This window comes from Dioscorea cayenensis, chromosome 1, assembly GCF_009730915.1.
Source record: "Dioscorea cayenensis subsp. rotundata cultivar TDr96_F1 chromosome 1, TDr96_F1_v2_PseudoChromosome.rev07_lg8_w22 25.fasta, whole genome shotgun sequence".
Taxonomy (NCBI): Eukaryota; Viridiplantae; Streptophyta; class Magnoliopsida; order Dioscoreales; family Dioscoreaceae; genus Dioscorea; species Dioscorea cayenensis.
Window position 1 is genome coordinate 6,214,609 of NC_052471.1, and position 8,669 is coordinate 6,223,277.

An 8,669-nucleotide genomic window follows, 5' to 3' on the forward strand; every position below is an offset into this window, starting at 1 on the left:
TTCATTCTGCTTTCCAAACCCGAAACTCTATTTTCCACATGCGGGCTTATTGTTGTAGTTGGAAACCCCGGTGGCCCCCATGGCTTTTGAGGGACCCCCTAATTTCTCCATGAGAAATTTGGATGATTCTTCCAACCCGGATTGTAGGCATTGCTATATGGGTCTCCCTTGAGGTCTCATGCCATTACCTACAAAAATTGACGCTTTCTCCACCGAAGATACATCACCAATAGAGATTGGGCAATCGGAGGGAGCATGTCTTCCGCCACACCCAAGCAATTAGTCATCGACGCTACTTTCTTTGAAGTTAGAAGATCTAACTTCTTACTCAAATTTTCCACTTGAGCCGCCAATGAAGTTACTACATCTATCTCATGGAGACCGGCCACCTTATTCTTCTCCCTAGCATTCCATTGGTAGCTATTTAACCGCATTTCTTCAATTAATTGATGGGCCTCATTGGGGGTCTTGATACCTAAGGTACCTCTCGCCAGCATCCAAGAGATGCCTTATACTGGTTCAAACCGCTGTAAAAGTTCTCAACAATCATCCACTCCGGAAACTGCTTTGTGGGCACTTTCTCAAGAGCTCCTTGAACCTTTCCCCATGTCTCAAATAGAGACTCCAATTCCAACCGAACAAAGGATGAGATCTCATTCCTAAGCTTCACATGATTTTCCGGGAGGGAAATAACGCTTAAGAAAAAGCTTCTACCATCTCCTCCCCATGTGGTAATTGATGCTCTCAGGCAATGAGCGTAGCCACCGCTTCGCTCTCCCTTATAGGGAAAATAGGAAGGACACATGGGCATGTGTCTTCCCCTCGTGAATGACCTCAGATACCACATGTCCGTGTGGAATTTATACACGGGCATGTTTTTTTCGCAAAATGTTTAGATCTTTATCCCGGGATGATATAGCGCAGTGTCTCCGCCTCAGTGTCTCGACTCAAGCATGACACACGGACTTGGGTAATTTCAGAGTGTGGATGCATTTAGAGGTTTGAGTCTTATCCGCAGGAGAGCAAACAGAGCGTAGTGTTTGCTCATGTGAAGCTTCCCCATGGAAGCACATGAAAGGCAGCAATATCCACACAGACCGTGTGGATGTTCAGAACGCTAAAGGCCGTGAGTTTTCTGTAAAAATTATGTTCGCCATTTCATTTTTAGGCATCTCCACACTGAAAGAATGCTCTCACGTACTCTCCCGACATCACACCGCTCATTTTTAGAAGGATTTTACTATAGTTTTCTCGCCGATTTCAAGTTTTCTATCTTCATCTTGTCTAGTAAATACTTTTTTCTCTTTTCTTCTCGCATACTTGATTTTTATTCGATTGAATCTAGTGAATGTTCTTCATTTTGATGTATAAATGATAGATTCATGTTTTAGAAGCATTTTTAGATTAGGATGTATTTTTAGTTTTTAGCATGAGGGTCTTCGGCCTTTCACGCCCCGCTGAATCCACATGGCTGCAGGGAATTTCCACACGCATAGGTGGATTCCCTCACAGATTGTTATATGAGTTTATTTGATCGATTCTTTTTCAATACTTATAGATATGGCACCCGTAGCTAAGAAAGCGCCCATGTGAGACATCACTTGAGCAGGGGAGTATAGAGTTCGCCATTCCCAAGCACCAGGCTCGGTTTGAGCGGTTATCAATACTGTAGTTCGAGAAGACGCGAGTCCCAAACTTGAGTTCACTCGTGGAGGTGCAGATACTGATTATATAGTTGACGAGGTAGAGGAGCTACTTTCCGTGGCTAGTCGAGGATGTTATTATCAACTGAGAGCTAGCTATACCGGCTTACTCACTTTGAGGTGCCAACCTCATCTCGATTTCAACCGATCGTATTCCCGATTTGACAGCACTGGCGCTATATAATTCTAAGCGCTTTGGACATCATTATATTATGAGCATCACTCGGTCTTTTGGTCAAACTCGACTCTATGATGAAGCATTCACTCGATATGTAGGATTACTAGCACCGCCTACTGCACTCACCCGCAAGCAGCCTTGACACCGCATCAAACATACGTCAGCATTGTGTTGGCCGGGACAATATGGGCTCGGGGTGTCTAAGGCCACGATCTTTCCCACCATGATACCGTGACATTCATGCTATCCCGAGTGTGTCGATGAACGACCATTGTTATAGTACCCCAGCAGGTTGTTATACCTTTATTCGATGGTCCGAGCATGTTACTCCATCTTGGGTACATTGTAGCAGTAGCACCGAGGCATCGTGGTCGAGATGCCGTGATTGGGGTTATTTTCTCAGACCGGACATCACTGTGCTCATCATCGGATGCATTTATCGGATACCATTGGGAGGGGCTAAGAAGATGATCATACCGCACCCCTTGGCCTAGAGACTATGTGACCGATGGGTATGATCAGCAGTATAGAGATGGGGTGTATGTGTTGAACATTCCCCCACCAGAGACACTTGGGGCCGAGTGAGTTACAGTAGAGGGGTCTCAGCCAGCACAGGAGCCTCAGCCAGAGCATACGGAGACTGAGGCACTTCCCACAGCACAGGAGCCACCACCAGTGCGCATGTTCTCCATATCTCGAGCCTATGATCATTTTAAGAGTCTAGAGAGCAGTGTAGGGATGTCTCCGGACTCGAGATTGCCGAGGTTTGTGCACTATTAACAATGCCCCTTGCATGTGACGGCAAGTGCATCGGCCCACAAAGTAATAAATCCCAGTGAGTGGGATATCGTATCCACAAGGAATAAGGAATATAAACACCAAGATTGATATCAACTAAGTTGAAATGAAATAATGATGGTCCGGATAAAAGATTGATGCAAACAAACTAAAGAAAATAAGAAATAATGGCACAAATAAAAAAGAGGAAAGGCAATTGGTAAAAGTGGGTTACTCGAATAGTGTTCCTTCTAGAATTATTTCTTCAAGTGCATAACCAACTATCATGCTTCCTAAATAATGCTTAATGAGTCGTGGACATCCTTAAATACACAGTCCCAAACCTAAGGTCAACTCGTGACTAACTTTACACCATGTCCCGTGAGAGAAATCAACTAGTCGCAATATCTCACAATGTGTAAAGGTGTTAAAGACATTTCAACGCTTTCACCTATTGCTCACAGCAACTAAGCTCCAGTGGAGTTCATCCTTAACCCTTCACTCTATTGTGACCGCAAAGAACTCTTGGAACATGGAGGTAGGATAAATCACACCGGAGGGGAAAGGGGATGCTCCGCCTCTTGACTCACCCTCTCGATCCTCTCCAATCTTGCTTTGTCTAACCCTCATGGTGTGTCACCACTCACAAGGATTACCAATGTAGACTCTCAACCCCTAGTGTCACTCGTAAGGGGGAAATCATTCAACAAGCATTCAAGATTGGAACTCAATTAAGAACATCAATTAAGGAAAGCATAATAAAAGTTTAATGAAACAAATACATCCTAGGGTTCACAAATCCAAGTACCCAGTAGGGGTTTTAGCTCTCTATAGAGCAAGATAGAATCAATTATGAAATCGAAAATAAAAACATGTAATCCATAGTAAAACCCCCTCGATATTCGTGTCGATGATCTTGTGGAGTGGCCTTGTCCTCTCCAAAGGTCCCCTTGTCAAGCCTAGGGTAAACCTCACCGGATCAGTACTGACAAAAGCTCCACCAATAACTATCTTCCCAGAGAAACGTATTGTTGAAGCTGTAGAACCACTCCAAAAGCCTTGCCAAAGCCTCTCTAAACCCTAGACGCCGGCCTCTCAAAAGTTGGAAAAAAGATAGGAAAAAGGATGCTAAAATCGGGCTGAAAACAGCTTTAAAGAGGCTGGAATCGGGCATCCAAATGGCCTTATGGACTTTCCTCATGCCCTATGGAATTTTAACATGGGCGTGGTTAATTTCCACACGCCCGTGTGGATTCTTTCGAATTCTAATTTTCTGCGGGGTGTGAACAGTAATTGCTATAGTAAATTACTACAATGATTTCCTACAGTAACAGTGTCTTCGCATTTGCTCCTTCCGAAATTTTATCAAATGGTGCATTCACGATCCAGTTTGGCTTTTTTCTTTCATACTTAGCTTTACAACCCTACATGGACAAAAAGTATCACAAATACACATGTATTAGCTGCTACAACCCTCGATTAAAGTAATGATTATCGTAAGAAAAGAATACTCAGACATTAATAAACAAGCACTTATCAAACTCCCCCACACTTAAGGTTTTTCTTGTCCTTAGGCATAAATAAAACATTGAAGTATTGAAGGACGAAACATTGAAAGTGCTTAGGCTTAAGTTCACCAAATTATGCAAGGAGAGCATTCTACAAGTAAGGGAAATTTTGACACTAAATACGAAGAAATCAACGCTCTAGCTAAAAACTCAAATTAAAAAGGACAACAAACCCGAAATCATGTAAGTGTGTGTAAACTCAGTCAAGTAAACCCAAAGTATACTTCTCAATGTTCCAAGTATAAGGGACTTATTTAACTACAAAACGTAGCAAAACAAAAAGATAGTAGTAGCTTCACACATCCTCTAAGGTAGCCCTTTCCGAAGTGGGCGCTAAGGTGGGTTTTACACTTTCGAGATGGTAGCTGTTTCTACCAGGGTGATAGCTTCCACACATCCCATGAGATAGCTCTTTCTCTTACTATGGCATAACTAGTATCCGACTTATGAGAGTAGCTTCATACTTCATAGGTGGTAGCTCTTTCCACCCCGAATGCACAACTAAACAATATATCTATTTGTCGTTTTTTCTTTTTTTTCTTTTTTTTCCATTTTTTCACACAATAACACAAAAAAACAAAACTAATTAGTCCCTTAAACATCAAACTTGAGTTTCCAAAAGAGTTTCATGAGCGAGTGTCAATCCGGCAAAAAATTCTTACAAATTCAAGTAAAAACTTGAGCATGAGAACATTCAATGTTAAAAATTCTCCTAAACTCAAGAATACAAGCACTGCAATTAAGGTGAACCGCCATTGGCTACTTGAGCATGCACAATCAAAGCATAAGTATAAAGGACATGTGTGTGGTGAACTCTCCCAACTTAATATGTACATTGCCCGTCAATGTACACATGCAAGCACAATAAAAGTATAACAATTCAAGAAAGATGTGGGAGTGGGTAATTGAAACAATACTCCCCTGACTCCTAGTGGTGTGTTTGATGGAGCTAAATCCTTTGAAGATGAGTTCCAACGGGTTGTGAAGCACACACGGCCAAGTGTAACACATTGGCCGTGTCGTTGACTAGTTCTCAATTTCCATAATGACAAGATAATCTGCACGTATACACAAGGGGGTTCATTGAAGCTCAATAAATAAAAACAACTTGAGAATATAAAAAAATAAAGCAATAAAATACAACTCGAGACAAACCTAAAAGATAAACTCAGAAGGAAGATCCTTTCTGAGTATACAAGTCTAAACTAAAATGCAAAAAAAAAAAACGTGAAAAATAAGAACAAAGAAGGTAAATATGCCTCAAGTGACGGTGTTAATTCCTCGTGCATCTATTGCCACTAGTGGTGAAGATGATACTGGTGCTGCAAAATAAATGAAGATTAGGTAAAGAAAAGAGAAAGAGAAGCTTACCGATGAAATGTGAATGAAAGACTAGAAAACAGCTAGAAAACTCAAGTAACAACCCTCTAAAATGACGGTGATAGGTCAAGAGAGTGCAAGGCTGCTCTCTGAGTGATTGGGAGTGTAAAGATGAAGAAAACCAAAAAGATTTTAAAGAAAACCCGTGGCTCTTGAGTTTCTATACATCCACAGGAGAGCTTCATTGAGCAAAACGCATGCCCTTGTGTGCTCTCGGGGTAACACTCTATGCTTCTAAATGCCTCAACACGAGCGTGTGAAAATTGCCCACGCCTGTGTGCCCGACCCACAGGAGCAGACGCAAGCCCCTATGGCTTCACTGCCTAACCAAGAAAATTCTCAAAGTGTTTCACACACCGCGAAATGCTAATGCGGATTGCCATTGGGTCGACACTACGCTGGGCATCCCCACACCCCCGTGTTTTCTCGGGATGTAGAGGAACTACTTCATGAGATCCACACTGGGCGGTGGAAATTGCCCACGCCTGCAGTGTGTGGCACAAGATCATCCATAGGCGATGCATGCCCTCATATTATCTCGAAAAAAATCTCCAACTCTCGTAGAGAAACACACCCCTTGTGGAATTAACACATGAGCGCAGTGACCATGAACAAGTCATCTACGTGGGCATGTCCACGCCTCAGATATCCCTCTAGATGAGCTTCTCAAGAGAAACACACGCCCAGTATGGAAATTCGACATGGTCGCGGTGTATTCTCTAGATGACTTATAAAAATCAGCAGCTCTGCAGAAAATTCCTCGAACATGTATGCACACTCAGAGCCTGCCCCTACAATGCCAAATACACCAGAGAATCATGAAAAAAATGCTCAAATCAAAAACCAACACTCAAGCTCTTATTCATGTAAAACTAAACAAAGACCTAGAAAAGCAATAAATGCTTGGGTTGCCTCCCAAGAAGTGCTTGTTTTACATCACTTAGCTTGACATACCTCCTCCTTACCTTATGGGGCTTTAAAAGAGTGTGTTCCTCCCGACTAGACATTGCATAGCTACTTCCTTTAAACCAAAAATCTACTTACTAGGGTGGAATATTTGTTGGAGAGTCCATCCATCTTATCTTTAGCATCCAAGGAAACAATTTGGGTTGGGAATTGTCCAAGCTTAGCACAGGTGGGTCATTGGATTGCTTCAATCTCCTACCGATATCTTTTTCGAAACCCAAAAATCTCTTGCTTGCAATTTATGAGTTGATCAATCCCAAAGAGAAATACTTGCTCCATTACCTTAGGAGTTTCTTCTTCTTCTCTTTTAGCTTAAAAGTAGTATGTCTTCAACAACCCCTCTTGTATCATTTCTTACACATAAACACACTGCCCATTCAAGCAATCTTCATTTTGAAGGAAAGCTTCTTCTTGCATCCTCTCAATCTCTACAACATCATATTTGTTCCGCCCCACTTCATCATCACCGAGCACTACCACATCATCCCTCTAAAGAACTTGAATTGTTTGCTTAAATACTTATTGTTCCTTGGAAAGTGTGTCAAGCATCCTTCCTAATTGATGCTCAAGGTTTTTAAAGTAGGCTTCGTGACAGCTTAATGTGGTCTCAATATTTTGGACACAGACATCGGATGATTTAATAAAATCAGCTAATACTTTTCGCCATCAAGTCCATCCTCTCCAAGTATCTCACCCTTTTAACATTACTCTTTGAGATGCTTCCCCAATGTTGTCCATTGTTATTCCATAATAAGTTTGAGAAGCCCACTTCAATTGGATGATATATGTCGCAACATGGATTTCTCTTCTGCTAGAAGTAACAATTCTATCAACATTTTTTTACTGTGAGCTTTTCGACTGAAATATAGAGCAATGAATGGATCAATCATCATTTAAGCTCTTTGCAAGAAAAAAAGTAATATATGACAAAAAGGAAACAACGGAGAATGATGGAAGAATAAGAAAGTGTGAAATAGAACAAGTGGATAAATCATTAAAAATAGCAAAGAGCATAGTGACCCACAAGTGCACGGGTTTGTCAAAGTATTAAATCCCTGGTGAGTGGGGTATCGTATCCATAGGGAAAAAGGAATAGAAACACCAAGATTGCTGCTTAACTAAGTGGAAATGAAATAATGATGGTGTGGATAAAGATTGATGGAAACAAACTAAAGAAAATAAGAAAGAGAGGTACAAATAAATGAGAAGAAAGGCAATCGATGAAAGTGGGGTACTCAAATAGTGTTTCTTCTAGGATTATTGCTTCAAGTGCATAACCAACTATTATGCTTCCTAACTAATGCTTAATGAGTCATGGACATCCTTAAATACACGGTTCCAAACATAAGGTCAACCGTGACTAATTCTACACTATGTCCTGGAGGAGAAATCAACCATTCCCAACACCTCATATCGGTAAAGTTGCAAGAAGCTCTAGGGATTTAATGTGATAAAACCCTATTCCTCTATGTAGATCTAACCCTTTGGTACAGGAGAAAGACCCCCTAGTCACAATTATGCCCCTGTGTTAAAAGTCACTTCAACGTATCACTTGTTGCTCACGTAACTAAGCCCCGCTGGAGTTCATCTCTCAACCATTCACTCCATTGTGTCCGTAAAGAACTCGGGAATGTGGAGGTAGGATAAATCACACTCGAGAGAAAAAGGGGACGCCTGCTACCTCTCGACTTACCCTCTTGACCCTCTCCAATTTTGCTTTTGTCTAACCCTCACCGTGTGTCACCACTTACAAAGATTACCAATGTAGACTCTCAACCCTTAGTCTCACTCTAAGGGAGAAATCATTCAACAAGCATTCAAAGATTGAATTCAATTAAAGACATTGACAAGGTCTCCGCATGGGATATCCCACAAGTTCATGGGTTTGTAGAACTAATAATCCCGGATGAGCGGGTATCGAATCCACAGGGAGTAGGGAATAAAAACACTTAATCCACTTCTTAGCTATGTGAAAGATCAGTAGTGATAAGTGTGACAATGATTCAATTCTCAAAAGTAAAAACAACAAGTAAGAGAGCACGAGTAAAGGAGGAGGTAAGGCAATTGATAAAGATGTGGTACTCGGATAATGCTCCG

At 41.5% G+C, this 8,669-nt stretch overlaps 1 non-coding gene across 1 annotated transcript; it reads left to right on the forward strand.

Annotated features, from left to right (window-relative positions):
• The first annotated feature begins 559 nt into the window (after positions 1–559).
• On the forward strand, positions 560–667 carry LOC120268595. Its single transcript, XR_005538970.1, has one exon. It is a non-coding gene; the product is annotated as a small nucleolar RNA R71 (small nucleolar RNA).
• The last annotated feature ends 8,002 nt before the right edge of the window (positions 668–8,669 follow it).